This window comes from Amblyomma americanum, chromosome 5, assembly GCF_052857255.1.
Source record: "Amblyomma americanum isolate KBUSLIRL-KWMA chromosome 5, ASM5285725v1, whole genome shotgun sequence".
NCBI lineage: Eukaryota > Metazoa > Arthropoda > Arachnida > Ixodida > Ixodidae > Amblyomma > Amblyomma americanum.
Window position 1 is genome coordinate 10,140,661 of NC_135501.1, and position 13,658 is coordinate 10,154,318.

A 13,658-nucleotide genomic window follows, 5' to 3' on the forward strand; every position below is an offset into this window, starting at 1 on the left:
GATCATCCAAGCTTTTGTTACCAATGTAGTCTATTGTAATGTAAACAGTAAATATTTGTGCAGTGCTAATTCAATAATTATTTCATAAAAAAAGGCTGTGACAACTTGCATGCATTCTTAAAGAGTTTGCCATGCAGCTGTTTTAATGACTGTCACTATGAATGCAGGCTAATCCATCTTACCTATTCGCTCAGTGAAATGCTGTGTGGCCCATTTGGCAGATTCTACAGTACTGCAACAACATAGCATTTTGAACAGTGTTATGCATAGTGTTATTGTGGTCCCTTTGTCTATTTTGTGCGCTCACTTAACCATATCTCAATTCACACATCAGTTCAGTTGTCACACCTCAGTGTATCTACTTTCATTTATATGGGTGCTTAAGAGAATAGGTAAACAAAATCTACAATGCATAAATTGTTTTTATTGGAAAGAATAATTTACGAGAGCTTGCGGTGACAACTTGCATCTTTAAAAAGTGTTGCAGCTTTGTTTATTTCTACACTGCATGCCGGACAATGCTGGTGATAAATTCAAATCACTGGATGCATATACGTGCAAAGAGATTGGACGACAACACAGCTTCAGGAACAAAATAGATATAGGTTTATTTCAGTGCTATGACAAGCAGATTGCAATATACTAGAATCTGAAGAAAATGTAAGGCATAGTATATGTTGCGATCTTCTAATTATTTCAATAACTGATGATAATGACATCTTCAGTACAATCATGAAAGGTCACCAATGTTGTCTTCACGTCTCTCTTTGGTTGTTTGTCACCTGAAAGACATCACAACAGCACAAATTAGAACAGTCATCACTTTTAGCTCTGCACACACTTAACTCTTATTTGACACCGCATAATAGTACCTGTGTCACTTAGAGAGTTGTTCAGAACATGTCTACATCAAGTTGCACCCGAACATCAACTTTGTGAATTGCCAGCAATGTGCAACTGTAGACCTGACGAAAAAAGAAGCATGTACAGGTGAGGAATGTGTCAAAGCAGTGAAACCCCTGTTGGTCCGCGGGTGCACGCACCACTCTTACCAAGCACCTTGTACTTATAAGACACACCATGCCAGAAGGTGCCCTCAATTAAACAAACTTATTGCGCCTTTTGCAAGCTGTACACTTCAGGTGCTTGGTTAGAGCCTCCCTATCCGCCACCTGGGAGACGCGCTCTCTAGCAGTCAGGTTCTGCCGAGAGAAAAAAAATGGTCTGGCTTAGCCAGATGCAGCAAAACCATTGTGCTGCAGTTGTTTCAGTGTGCAACACACTGCGCTGAAAGGAAAATATACTTACCTGCAGCATATATGGCCGGTATGGAGGTGCTTCTCGCGCTCTAACGCACACACCATCCTACTGGTACCACAAAGCTGCTGCTGAAAGGAAAATATACTTACCTGCAGCATATATGGCCAGTATGGAGGTGTCTATCGCGCTCTAACGCACACACCATCCATCTGGTTCCAGACAGCTGCATACCTCATAGGTGAGGTCTATAAGTGCACAGATGAACTTGTAGAAGGGTTGAAAATCTGAAGAGAGTACCATAGAGTCGATCCCATTTTTCATAAGTAGTTGTGTCCTGGAGATGTTATTATAACAGTTGCCTCAGCATTGCTGTTAAGGATGTGCTTTTTTATGTTCTCCTTCTGAAGCTCAGTTGGCTTCGAAAAACTTGTACCTGAGCTGGAAAGCCTCTGCTTCTTAGTGGAATGAAACCTGACTTGGTGTTCGATTTTCTTGTTTGCTGGCTCCCTTGATGCGTGGGGCATTTCTTCTTTCTTAGTGCCTTCATAAATCTTCAGTACAGGGTCCAAAAGCTTGCTGGCCTTGTTGTGCACTTCTTGAGGAATTTCTTTCTCTGCGACATACTCTTTGAGCACTTCCATCTTGGCCAAGATCAAGTCAGAGTTTATCATGCTTGTGGAGGCTTGTGCTGTTTGAACACTTTCTAAGATGTGGAAGGCCTCGCTTGTCTTTGAATTGGATGACACTGCTTCAGTAGCTTTCAGGATCTTCTGATCTCTTCCTTCAGGTGTGCCAGCGATGACCACACAGTGAATGTGTTTGCAGATCGTCAAGCACATTCGGTGCTCCTCACAATCACATGAATAGCTATGCACACACACCATGCACTCGCTGCACTTCAGAGGGCAGCAGGCACTACCTTTCTCTTTTGAGATCCTGTATGTGAGGTCTCTTGTGGACTGGGATTGCACAGTCCATGTTCCGTCTTCATTCCTCTTGGCAGGCATAGTAATTGCCACAGCAGATCTGTGGTTCTTCTCGATGCGGCTCATCTTGCTCGTTCTCTTTCCTTTCACAATGTGTTCTGCCCTCTTCATCAAAGACTCGTATGTCATGTCCATCAATGCAGTGATGAGCCTGTCAACACGATGATTCTTCTTACCTTCCAGAAAACTATGCTTTAAAGTCCTGTGCATCCTTTCAAGATACATGTTTGTGTTGATGCCAAGCCCAGTTCGAAAACTGTAGGCCCACATCTCCAGGCGGTGAGCATAGTTGCCTCTGAAGTAGTGAATTAAGAAATTCCTGAAGCCTGGGGTCTTTGTTGGCCAGAAATGACTCGAGAAGCTCAGCCACCTCATCCTTTTCGGGGCACTCTAGCAGTGTACGAACAGCATGGTAAACATCTACTGCGAGTTCTTTTCCTTTTATCTTCTCAGTAATCCTTCGCTTCCAATTTTTATCCACATGCCATGTGCAGAGTAGTCGATGTTGAGGTGGACCCATGACTGTTGACCAGGCCTTGAAGTATTCGGATGCATCATCTGTCATGAAAGTTCTAGCTGAGAGGGCTCCTGTGGAGGACTTCAGGGATTCAAAGAATGCTGCCAGGGTTTTCTCATTCATCGTGCTGCAGATGAAGTAAGCCATAGGCAATCCTGCTCCATATTCATCCAGCACTAGAACAGTCACCAGTTCAAATTGGTACCCTGTTGTTCCATGTGTGGAATCAACACAGACTGTTCCTGTGCCCAAAACTTTAAGCAGCTCTTCCTGTGGCTCCGTCATTAAGGCAAGAGCAAAGTCTTTTGTACTAAAGGTATTCGTTGGGTCAACAACTCCATGCTCTTTGTACAAGCGAACAGGTTACCCCTTGTTTCTCATGCCTTGCACCCATATGCTTACACTCACAGCATCATTATCGTGACATCTTTCAGGAACTGTGAGGTTATATTGCCGCTTGATGTTGTGCAAGTCCATGCGATTTGTCAAATGCAGAGGAGTTAGCTTGCTTGTCACTGATTCCCTTATTTTCTTCAATATTGTCCTCATGGGCACTCCTTTCGAGAGGTCATCCGCAATGCTTGCTTTTTCCTGGTCAGTCATACTCAGGTGTTCAACATCTGCATCATGCCCATAATGCGTCCTTTGGTACGAGACCTTGACAGTACCCTCGTCTCTTGTAACGATCATAAAAGAAAGGCATGTCTTGCCGCACTTGCAGCTTCCCTGACTTTTCATCGCACGAGTTTTGTTGCCTCGGCCTGGTCGTGCCACTCCTGACCTATGGCAAGTGTAGTATGCCCTCGTACATCCGTTGGCGAGCCTTTTTTCACCTGTGGATATTATGAACTTGCACAGCTGGCTCGCTTCCTCCTGTCCTTTGCAATCATGGAACTCTGTAAATTGCATAAAAATATACGTTAGAAAAAATTGTTTAGAAAGGTGTTAAAACTGAAGGCACTGTCAATGTCAGTGACGAATGAAAAATGCTTGAAAAATATTTGACAAACATTGAGGATTATGTGTAGCATAATTTCATGTATACACTGTACATACCAAAAAGAGGAACTTTGTACCTTGCAGAATATACAGCATTCAAACGCCCAATGCAACTATATCACGAACGTTCGCGATACTTGCGCTATATGCTTCTGTTGCCATCACCTGGCTCCATATCTGCACGCGTGTTTGCTAGGTGTCCCTAGTTACCCACTTTAACGCTGAAGCATGCAATTGGGTGGTGGAATCCTGGAATGCGATCCCTTCGTGTTATCGTTTGTGGACGCCTGCGCCCGATTAAGAAAGTAATAACAAAGATATTAAAGGCAATGATATCAGTCTGATTTTAAGGGGGTATGGTAGGGTAACCCCCCCCCCCCCAAAAAAAAATGAAATTGGAATTTTGGCACAGAAAAATCGACTGCGCTATGCGGAACAATCCTACGGAAGCGCGGCCTCGAGCTCCCGCTCAAGGCAGTTTAAATGTCGCGCCGGAGTGTGCCGCGCGCCCTGGCGTTTAAAAATGACGAATGGAGTTCGGAGGCCGGTTTGTTTATCGTTGTCTTTGGCGGTTTTCTTCATTATGGCGTGTTTTTTTCTTGCGTGCGTGTGTGCGTGCGTGTGTGTGTGTGTGTGTGTGTGTGTGTGTGTGTGTGTGTGTGTGTGTGTGTGTGTGTGTGTGTGTGTGTGTGTGTGTGTGTGTGTGTGTGTGTGTGTGTGTGTGTGTGTGTGTGTGTGTGCGTGCGTGCGTGTGTGTGTGTGTGTGTGTGTGTGTGTGTGTGTGTGTGTGTGTGTGTGGCAACTAAATGGTGCATACTAAAAGATAGTATATTGTTGTAAATATTTACTTTTATGGCATATATGCCGATAGAGGTGCTCTTGTAGCGTGTTTCGTCTTTTTGTGAAAGTGTGCGACTGTGTGTGTGTGTGTATGTATGTGTGTGTGCGTGTGTATGTGCGCGCGTTCGTGTATGTGTGTGTTTCGCGTGTTTGCATAACTGCGGTCGTGGTCGCTTCTGCTTCTGTTTCGAATCTCAAATATAGTACTTGCCCAGAAGATGGAACGATCAAAAATGGCAGATGGCAAAGGGAGCATAAAGAGAACATCAAAAATAATCGCTTCACTAGCAAGAAGGGCAGTGATAAACCGGCACGATCACGCGCGCAAACTTCACGAAACCTGATCCTCTCGGTGGTGATCTTCTACGATGTAGAAGGCTCAAGTACGACTGGCTACCGTCTAATCGACTTTTCTCTTCCCTGCAGCTTCTTGCAAGATGTTGCTGTGAGCAATACCTCTGAAACACGTGGGGCAGGAGATTCCTCCTTTCTGTTTTGTTCATATGCTTCGATCAGTGATTTGATGCTCCCCTGCTCCACGTGTTTTAGAAATACTGGCGAAAATCGTACTCGAATATCACGACTTCGAATTCAACAATGAACACTGTTTACAAATTAACGGCACAGCCATTGGTACAAGGATGGCCCCCACCTACTCCAACATCATCATGCATAGTATTGGATCTAAATTTTTGAAAGATTGCCCCATTAAGCCCACTTTATACAAACGCTACTTGGATGACATCTTTTTAATTTGGACTGACACAGAGCAAGAACTCATACATTTTATTGAAAACTTCAACCTCGTCAACCTCAATATATCTTTCACTTACACGTACTCCCGCACTACAATTAACTTCCTAGATGTTGAGATTTCGGTAAACGAAGGCTCACTTAATTACCACTTCTGTGCATAGAAAACCGACGGACCGTCAACAATGCCTACACTTCCAAAGCTGCCATCCTCGTCACTCTAAAACAAGCATCCCAAACTTCTCAGGCACATCGATTTAAAACAATATGTTCTCATGATGAAGACTTAGTAAAAAAATTCCAAACGAATATGCGAGAAATCCTCATTAAGCAACGATACCCCCCCCCCCCCCCCCCCCCCCCTGCCATTGTCGGCGATGCCTTTGAAAAGGCATGCATCTAAACTCAACCGAGAGCAAATACTGGAGGGACGTCGATCGATACAGCGAGCAAACAGATCACCGGGAAAATTTCGTACTTGCCTTCACCAGTAACCCGCCTAACGTGCGTAACAAAATGCTCAGAAAACATTTCAACATTCTCGAACAAAGCGAGCGCCTCGCCAAAATTTTCACTACTCCCCTCACACAGTCTACACGCGACCGAAAAACATTCTAATACACTCAAAAACAAATAACTGGCCAGTTTTGGGGTGTCGACCCTGTGAAAAAAGTAGATGCCAGGTCTGCAAACACATGCAAACATCAAGCTGTGCACAGCTTGAGGCTTCAAATTGAAAATTAATGGCAAATTTGATTGTGATTCCTGCAACGTAATACACCTCCTAGAATGCAGTGTATGCAGTATGCACTAGAGCAAGGTTCCGGGCTAGTTGGTAATGCATTTTAAGGGAAGAAACAGCGCAATGAAACACGGACACACGAAGAACGAAGAACGGACACACGAAGAACGGACACACACGAGCGCTGTCCGGCCGCTTCCGGCCCTGTCTACCAAGCAGCCGCGGGCAGCGGGCAGAAAAAGAAAAGAGAAAGGAAAAGGAGCGGGAGGGGAGAAAAGGCACCTCTCAAGGCACAGCGGCGGCGACTACAGAACAGAATCAGACGGCGTCGGATTCGCGGAACAGATAAGAATTATAGATGCACGTACTCGGGTGCCGCTGGCCATAACGAGTAAACAAATAAACAGAATCAAACGCAGACAGGGCAGACAACTTCCCTCGAGCCTCTTCGATCGGCACGCATAGTCAAGGCGGAAAGCGGCGCAGTTAGCTTAACTACAGACATGTGCACTGTGCATGAAAACACAAACACACAAAAGAAAATAGCGGCAAAACATCCGAGTTCGGGAAAGTATCGTGTGGGGGGAAATATGAATGGCGGGAGCATTTAGTCAAGGGTGCTTCAATTGCACCCCGCTCGGCAAGGTGGTTGAACTGGGAAGATGGGCTGGGGGATGGGGGGGGGGGGGGGGGGGGGGGGGTTAAAGAGCTTTGAGTAAGCGGATGGGCGGCGAAGCTTGAAAAAAGATTCCGCTGGCGAGAAACGACCGAGGTTGGTCAAGTCGGCGCTCCTAAGGTCAATACGCCCGGACTTTCATTAATGCCGTGAGGAATTGTCTCAAATTTGTGAATAAAGTACGACTCGCGTACGTTGCTCTCTTTCTCGGGTGTTGTGGAACCCACCCTGTAAGACTGTTAAGCATCAAATGGGTGGTTTTTCTCATTAATGTGTTTTGACAAGGGAATGTTGGGTAGGGAAAAGATATGCGCGCGGTGGTTATTCAAGCGAATTCGTGCAGGGTTAACGGTCTGCCCAATGTAGTGCATACTGCACACACTGCATACTAGGAGGTGTATTACGTTGCAGGAATCACAATCAACTTTGCCATTATTTTCCATTTTAAGCCTCAAGCTGTGCACAGCTTGATGTTTGCATGTGTTTGCAGACCTGGCGTCTACTTCTTTCACAGGGTCAACACCCCAAAACTGACCAGTTATTTGTTTTTGAGTGTATTAAATGTTTTTCGGTCGTCTGTAGACTGTGTGAGGGGAGCGCTCGCAAGCTTTGTGTACAGTTTCACCGCAAATGAGCCCGCGGCTGAGGGCGGGAAATTTTTGAGTCTTCACGATAAAAACGCACAATACTGTATATGCATTCGCACAAACTTGCAAAAAACATTAAAGCAAAACAAAAAAGGGCCAAAGAGGCATTGCAGGCAAATTCATGCACGTCGCGTTGCATACATGTCTCATTACCTTTGTCGTTCCCAAAGGACAGTTGCAGATTTTCGGCTGGAAATTTGTGCACCACGTTGCAGTGATGAACCAAATTTTCGAGCGTTGATAGCTGGCTGCTGCATTTGTCGCAGAGAAGAAAAGCTCCTTTTGCCTCCAACTTGTGGACAATCCTCATATGCTGCAGCATGTTCTTCCGCTGAGTGAAGACTTTGTCGCAGACGCCGCAACGTCGACCACGATCGTCGTGATGCAAATCATGGTCACCGTGCTCAGGTTGACGTTCACTCTGGTTTGGAAACACTGACGCCATTCTGTTCAGAAGTGCGCATGCAGTGTGAAAGCGCAGCGCATCAGATGCGCTTTTTTAATCCCGCGCGCGCTGTCAAAAACCTGGGGAATTCCGAGAAAACTCTAGGGAAAATGTGTCTGTCCCCAACCGGAAATGACGCCATTAAATGTCACGTAATTATGACGTTGCAGGCGTGACGTCACATTTTTTTTGACCAATCAGCGTTTCCAGCCCACCGACCCGCAATCGCTTGTAGATGACCAGCCGTCGGAGCATCATGGAATCCCCCTTTTTTCACGACGCGACTGCGCATGCACCGATCCCCTGGCGGCGGTGTCGCGAAACATATTGGAAGGGTCGCTCGCTCCACTCGAGACCGGTCGTGGAAGTGTAAACAAACCGGCTTCCTACGCGGGGTGCGTTGCTGCAGCCGTCGGGCGTTCAGCGCGACGCATTTGGCGATACCTACGAAATGTGTTGCATACGGCAGCAATGCCCAATATGTAAAGGGAAGTAAACTCGGATTTTTTCGCTTTCCGAGCGCTTCCCGGGACAGCCTTCGACGCGAAGCGTGGATAAAAGCAGTTCGCCGGCTCGACGATAGTGCCGCCCTTGGGCACCGTCAAGCACGCCAAGACTGTGCGGGAATCACTTTGTGACAGGTACGGATGAGGTACTGTGTTTAAATGCGTGTGCAGTCTATCACGAAGTGTTTTATTCATGGGCAGGAAGGCCTCGAATGTCACCGCGGCACCCAGACTTCGTTCCGACGCTTTTTGCTTTCTCAAGCAAGAAGGCCAAATGGGCAAGTGCAGTGAGCCGCTTTCAACGCGCGATGGAGCGGGCAACGAAAAAGAAGCTACGAGAGCACTCGCGCATGGTGCTAAAATTTTGTCATAATCTCCTATGGAAATTTCCTTGTTAATGCCACTACACCCTGGCCAATCCCCCCGTGTGGGTATGTGCCATGTATTAAGAGGCAGAAGAAGAAGAAGGTGCGTTATGCGTGTGTTCGAACCATATCCATGATGAAGAGCTCTGCGTGGTATCGCCGGAATGGATTAATGTGCGCCTCTCGCGCTCGTCTTTAGGGACGCGCATGCTTGTTTAACCTATGCAGCGGTGTGTTGTGGGAAAATACAGTGAAATGCTAACAGAGCTGCTTTGTTGCGAGTACGCTTGTGCTTTTATAGCTCGTGTAGCTATTCTGCAGCGCTTGAGCACAACGATCGCTTGTGAAAACTGTTGTCCCCAGTCATTTTCTGTACTACGGCGTGCACGATGTAGTATCCACCTTTCATGAATGGCAGGCATATACAGCGGAAAACGCCAACCTCACTGATCGGGGATATTTCATTGAACATTATGTTCCGAATGTAGCCTTCATCTCTGAAGCGGCGGCCCTTGCTAGCTGGTGTTCGCATCGCATGCCGGATGATCGGAGATACTGAAGAATTTGCTTTTCAGTGGGCAATACAGCCTGCCTCGGACTTCGCACCAAGCCATCAGTCAATTCCCTAGAAATCCTCCAGGTACCCGGTGCTGCCCAGGACACGCCATCGTTGACAGATTCCAACAAAACGTGCTCCGCAGCGGCACTCAGTCCGGCCGGGTTGGGCGCGCAGTACCCTACCAGTGAGCTTCCAGCGTTGTACGCGAGGTGGCAGCACAGGAAAAAGAAAAAGGCGGATTGTTCGAGGATGGCAGAACGCATGTGTTGGGAGACGACAAGCGAGCTGAGCGCCATCAGGGCGCATATTGGGATGGTAGAGAGTGCTTCCCTTGATGACGAACATGGCAAGGGAAGGGTAACAGCAGTTAGCGTTGAGACGGTAGATGATGGAGCGTAAGGTGGAATCCAGCCATTGCTGTTCGTCTAGAGAAGGCCGCGATAGACAAGACACAGGCGGCTGAGTCACAGTCTCTAGGGGAAGGAGAATAGGCGGGATGACGGGACAGGCACTCTGCATCTTGATGAAGCCGGCCGGATTTGTGCACGACAGAAAATGTATACTGTTGCAAGCGCAACGCCCAAGGCCGCCAGTAGGGTCCTTGAGGCAAGAGAATCAGCGATCACAGGACTGCTTTATTTTAGCCTGGACAAGGACCTGCACTCTCTGTTGCTGTTGCCGATAAGATTCCCATTTTTGGCCTATTTCCTCTTCAGAGAACGGCGCCTTCTTTGCTACTCTGAAGCCCTTGAAGCCAACCGTCGTTGTTCGATGGCCCCCCTAATTTCCTTATTCCACCGACTTCGTAGCTTCCTCTTTCTTGTACAGCAGTTTACTCCTTTTACTTCCTTTATTTTTGTACTAATCAGTAGTTCTAACTGATCATAACCCCACTTTTTCATGGGATGCGTCTCTATTAATTCCTCTATGCCGGCCGCTATGTTAGCGCTATTTGTTCGTCATTTAGTTTTGCGTACTCTTTTTGACTTCCCTTCATTTCCCTTTTGAGCAGGGCTCCCAAGTGTAGACTAATACGCTTATGATCACTTCCCAGGCTATGCTTCCCCTCTTTGTCTATTTCCATTAGTGCGAGCTTGCTAAAGATCCCCCGCGGCACTAGGCAGTAGTCAATGGCCTGTTACGGGATTCCCACGTGATTTGTCCCTCACACTTAGTTTCTCCATTTAAAATAAATAGGTTGTGCCGCTCACAGAAGCCTAGCATTAACTACCTGTTGCAATCTGTGTATCCATCTAGATCCTCGATGTGGTCATCCATGTCCCACAGCAGAATAATATCGGCCCCTTCTAACTGCTTTATATCATCGTTGAGTCACTTAACTGGTTCCTTGTTTTTTTTTTCTGTTTTTTAAGCGAAATTTATTGCCCCAGGGCATTGATGATTGGTGAAGGTGTGATGAATGATGTAGTATAGTTTAAATGAAAGAAAAAAGGATAGCTCATTTGATGAAGTCCACTAGAGAATGATGGTATGATCCCTGCGTCCAGTCAACGTATGAAGCAGGGTTGCTTGGTGGAAGACCCGCTACCATCAGGTGCCGGATCCTTGTAGGCTTGAGAGCTGGGCAGTCCCACAGTAAGTGATGAATGTCGGCTTCAATGTCCTCGTGTTTACATATCGGACACCCTGGCCGAGGAAACAAATCTCGGTACCGAGGCCACTTCCGAGTGACGGCTGGTGTGAGGGCAACCCCGACCCGGATGCTCCTAAGCGCAACCTCCTCTGCACGGGTAAGACCGCGGGGGAGGGTTACCGCACACGGAGGGCTGAGAGCACGTGTGCGGCGCCGGAGGAGTTCCTTTCGTGATGAAAGGAGGGTAAAATTGTCCAAATGAAGGAGCCGAAGCGGTGATGAGTTTGGATTCGGAAGGCGGGTCGTTAAATCTGCCTGGCTTTAAAAGGTCAGCAGATCCCGTGGGACCCACTCAATACGTACTGGCTGCGGGATGCATGCCGCTAGCCGGTGGACGTCCTGACATATCGTTGGACAGCGGCTAACACGTCGTAGCAACCGGACAACTTGAAGGGCGTCAGTGCGGATGACAACGCGGGCCGCAGGGAGCAGTTAAGTCGGCCACAGAGCAGAGTGCTTCTTGAACTGCAACGAGCAAAACACAAAAGGATGAAGGGGGTTCCGTAAGCTGAAACCAAGATGTTTGATTCAGGGCAGGTCTGCACGGGCAGTAGATAGCTATTGTTGCTTTGCAGTCTTGTATGCTTGCGTCTACGTAGACAACAATGGATCCTTCAGACATGCAAGCATCTTGTTCCTCAAATTTCTGGCGAAGCAATGATGCCGAATGAGCAGATGTTGGCCGGCGATTATCTGTTGGCTTGTTGTCGCTGAGCTGTACAAAATTCCATGGGGGAAGAACTGGCGTTGGCGGCTGAAGAATGGAGTGTGACGTTGCATAAGTCCTCAGTTCATGCGTGGCAGACTGGCCTTCAGGCTGCGCGTTTCACGTCGCTGTTGCACCAGCTCATCAATGGTATTGAGCTGCGCATTCTCTTGTAAAGCTATGACCGATGTGATGCGTGGAAGGCACGTAATGGCCCCCATAGCCTCTCGGTTCACGGCTTCAAGGCGATCGCATTGGGCTCTTGTAAGATGTAGAAACTGGGCTTGATAAACAATACGGGGCTGCAGACCTGCCCTCACCAATTGCCGCGCAACGAACGAGTCTGCGCCACCAGTTTTAGGAGCGATTCTTCTAATCAAACCAAAAGTCTGAATAGCTTGCCTTTTTGCCTGAGAAAGCCACGCAGTCGCTGATCCTGATCGGTGAATCATTAAGCCAAGGAATTTTACACTCGGACTTTCATGTAGTGGGGTGCCTGAAAGACAAAAACGGATTGGACTTGCAGCAAGTTTATGACGTCTCCAGCGGTTGGCGACTGACGTGTATGTTGTTTTATGCACGGATAGCTGAAGTCCGATGGATGATGCGTAATTAGAGGTAACATCCAAGGCAGATTGAAGGGCAGCCTCCTGAGTACGGAGATCTTGGTGAGTACTCCACACTGGGATGTCGTAAGCGTACTGAAGAAATTTTATGTCACGAATATCATGTAAGCTCCAAGCCAGCGGGATGAAAACAATATTAAATAACATCGGCGACAATACTGATCCCTGAGGCACGCCGCAGAGAGGAACAAATGATCCGACCACTTCGCCACTGAGGCGTATTGCAAATTTTCTGCCTTCCAAAAATGATTCGACAAAATTACGCACTCTCAGAGGGAGATGAAGCATGTGAATGGAGTTCAGAATGGCTGCATGACTGTTGCTGTCATATGCCTTTTCAACGTCTATTGCTAAAACGGTACGCACATTGCGGCTGCCGGTAGATGACAAAACTGCAGATGCCAAGACAGCCACCCCGTCCTCTGTACCAATATATGGACGAAAGCCGATTTGTGCGGGGTGATAAAAACCGTGCTGCTCTAGCCACCATGACAATCGTGTGGCAAGCATTTTCTCCGCCAGCTTGCACAGCGTAGGAGTTAAGGAGATAGGTCGCAAGTTTGCAAGGTCCGTCGGAGGCTTTCCTGGTTTCGGGATAGGAATCACGACAGCGGATTTCCAGCTCTCGAGCACTACGCCATCCAACCATACTTTGTTTATGGTGTCGACTAGTTGAGGGAGTGCAGCGCTGCTCAGGTTCTTGTACACCTCGTAGTGAATAATCTCCGGGTCGGGCGCTGTTTTTAGTTTCTCATCATTTATTGCAGCCAACAACTCAGGCATAGAGAATGGACGCGAAATTCCATCTACGTCGACATCAGACAGCATTTGATATACATGCGCTAGGATGCCTTCCATATTTAAACTAGCGGCTGAAGAAGGCACAGCATCGTATTTTGGGAAAAACTTTTGCGCTGCTTCTTTGGTGAAATCATCTGGCGACAAGTTAGACGCGAAGCATGCGGTTGCTGCTGCGTCAGCTGAACGGCGACCGCGTTCCATTGTACGGAATGTTCGATAGAGAGAGGCATTCGAGGATTTTGCCGAAAATTGTTCGCACCACGCATGTCACTGCCGTCGAGAGATGTCGCGTTCAAATTTGCGTGCCTTAGCTGTAAGATAGTGCAATCCCGTACGTGCCTGCGACGAAGTAGGGTCTCGCGCAGCAGCCAGCTCGGCTTGACGGCGTGCCGCCCACAAGTTAAGAAGGCCACGGTCTGGTGCCGGTCGACCAACATCAGTCCAGGTGGTAGTTGTAGCACTGTTGAAAGCTGTTTGTATGCGCTCAACAAAGATTGGCGAAGAATCTGAGGAGAGATTGTCCATACAGGAGCGAAAACTGTCCCTGTTGATCACAGAACATTTGTAGCGTGAAGG

General features: G+C 47.5%; 1 long non-coding RNA gene across 1 annotated transcript; it reads right to left on the minus strand.

The window, feature by feature from the left end:
• Positions 1–583: 583 nt before the first annotated feature.
• Positions 584–9,629, minus strand: LOC144132287 (uncharacterized). The gene is made up of 2 exons (XR_013314756.1): positions 7,574–9,629; positions 584–782 (listed from the first exon to the last, which is right to left on the minus strand). It is a non-coding gene; the product is annotated as an uncharacterized LOC144132287 (long non-coding RNA).
• Positions 9,630–13,658: the final 4,029 nt, after the last annotated feature.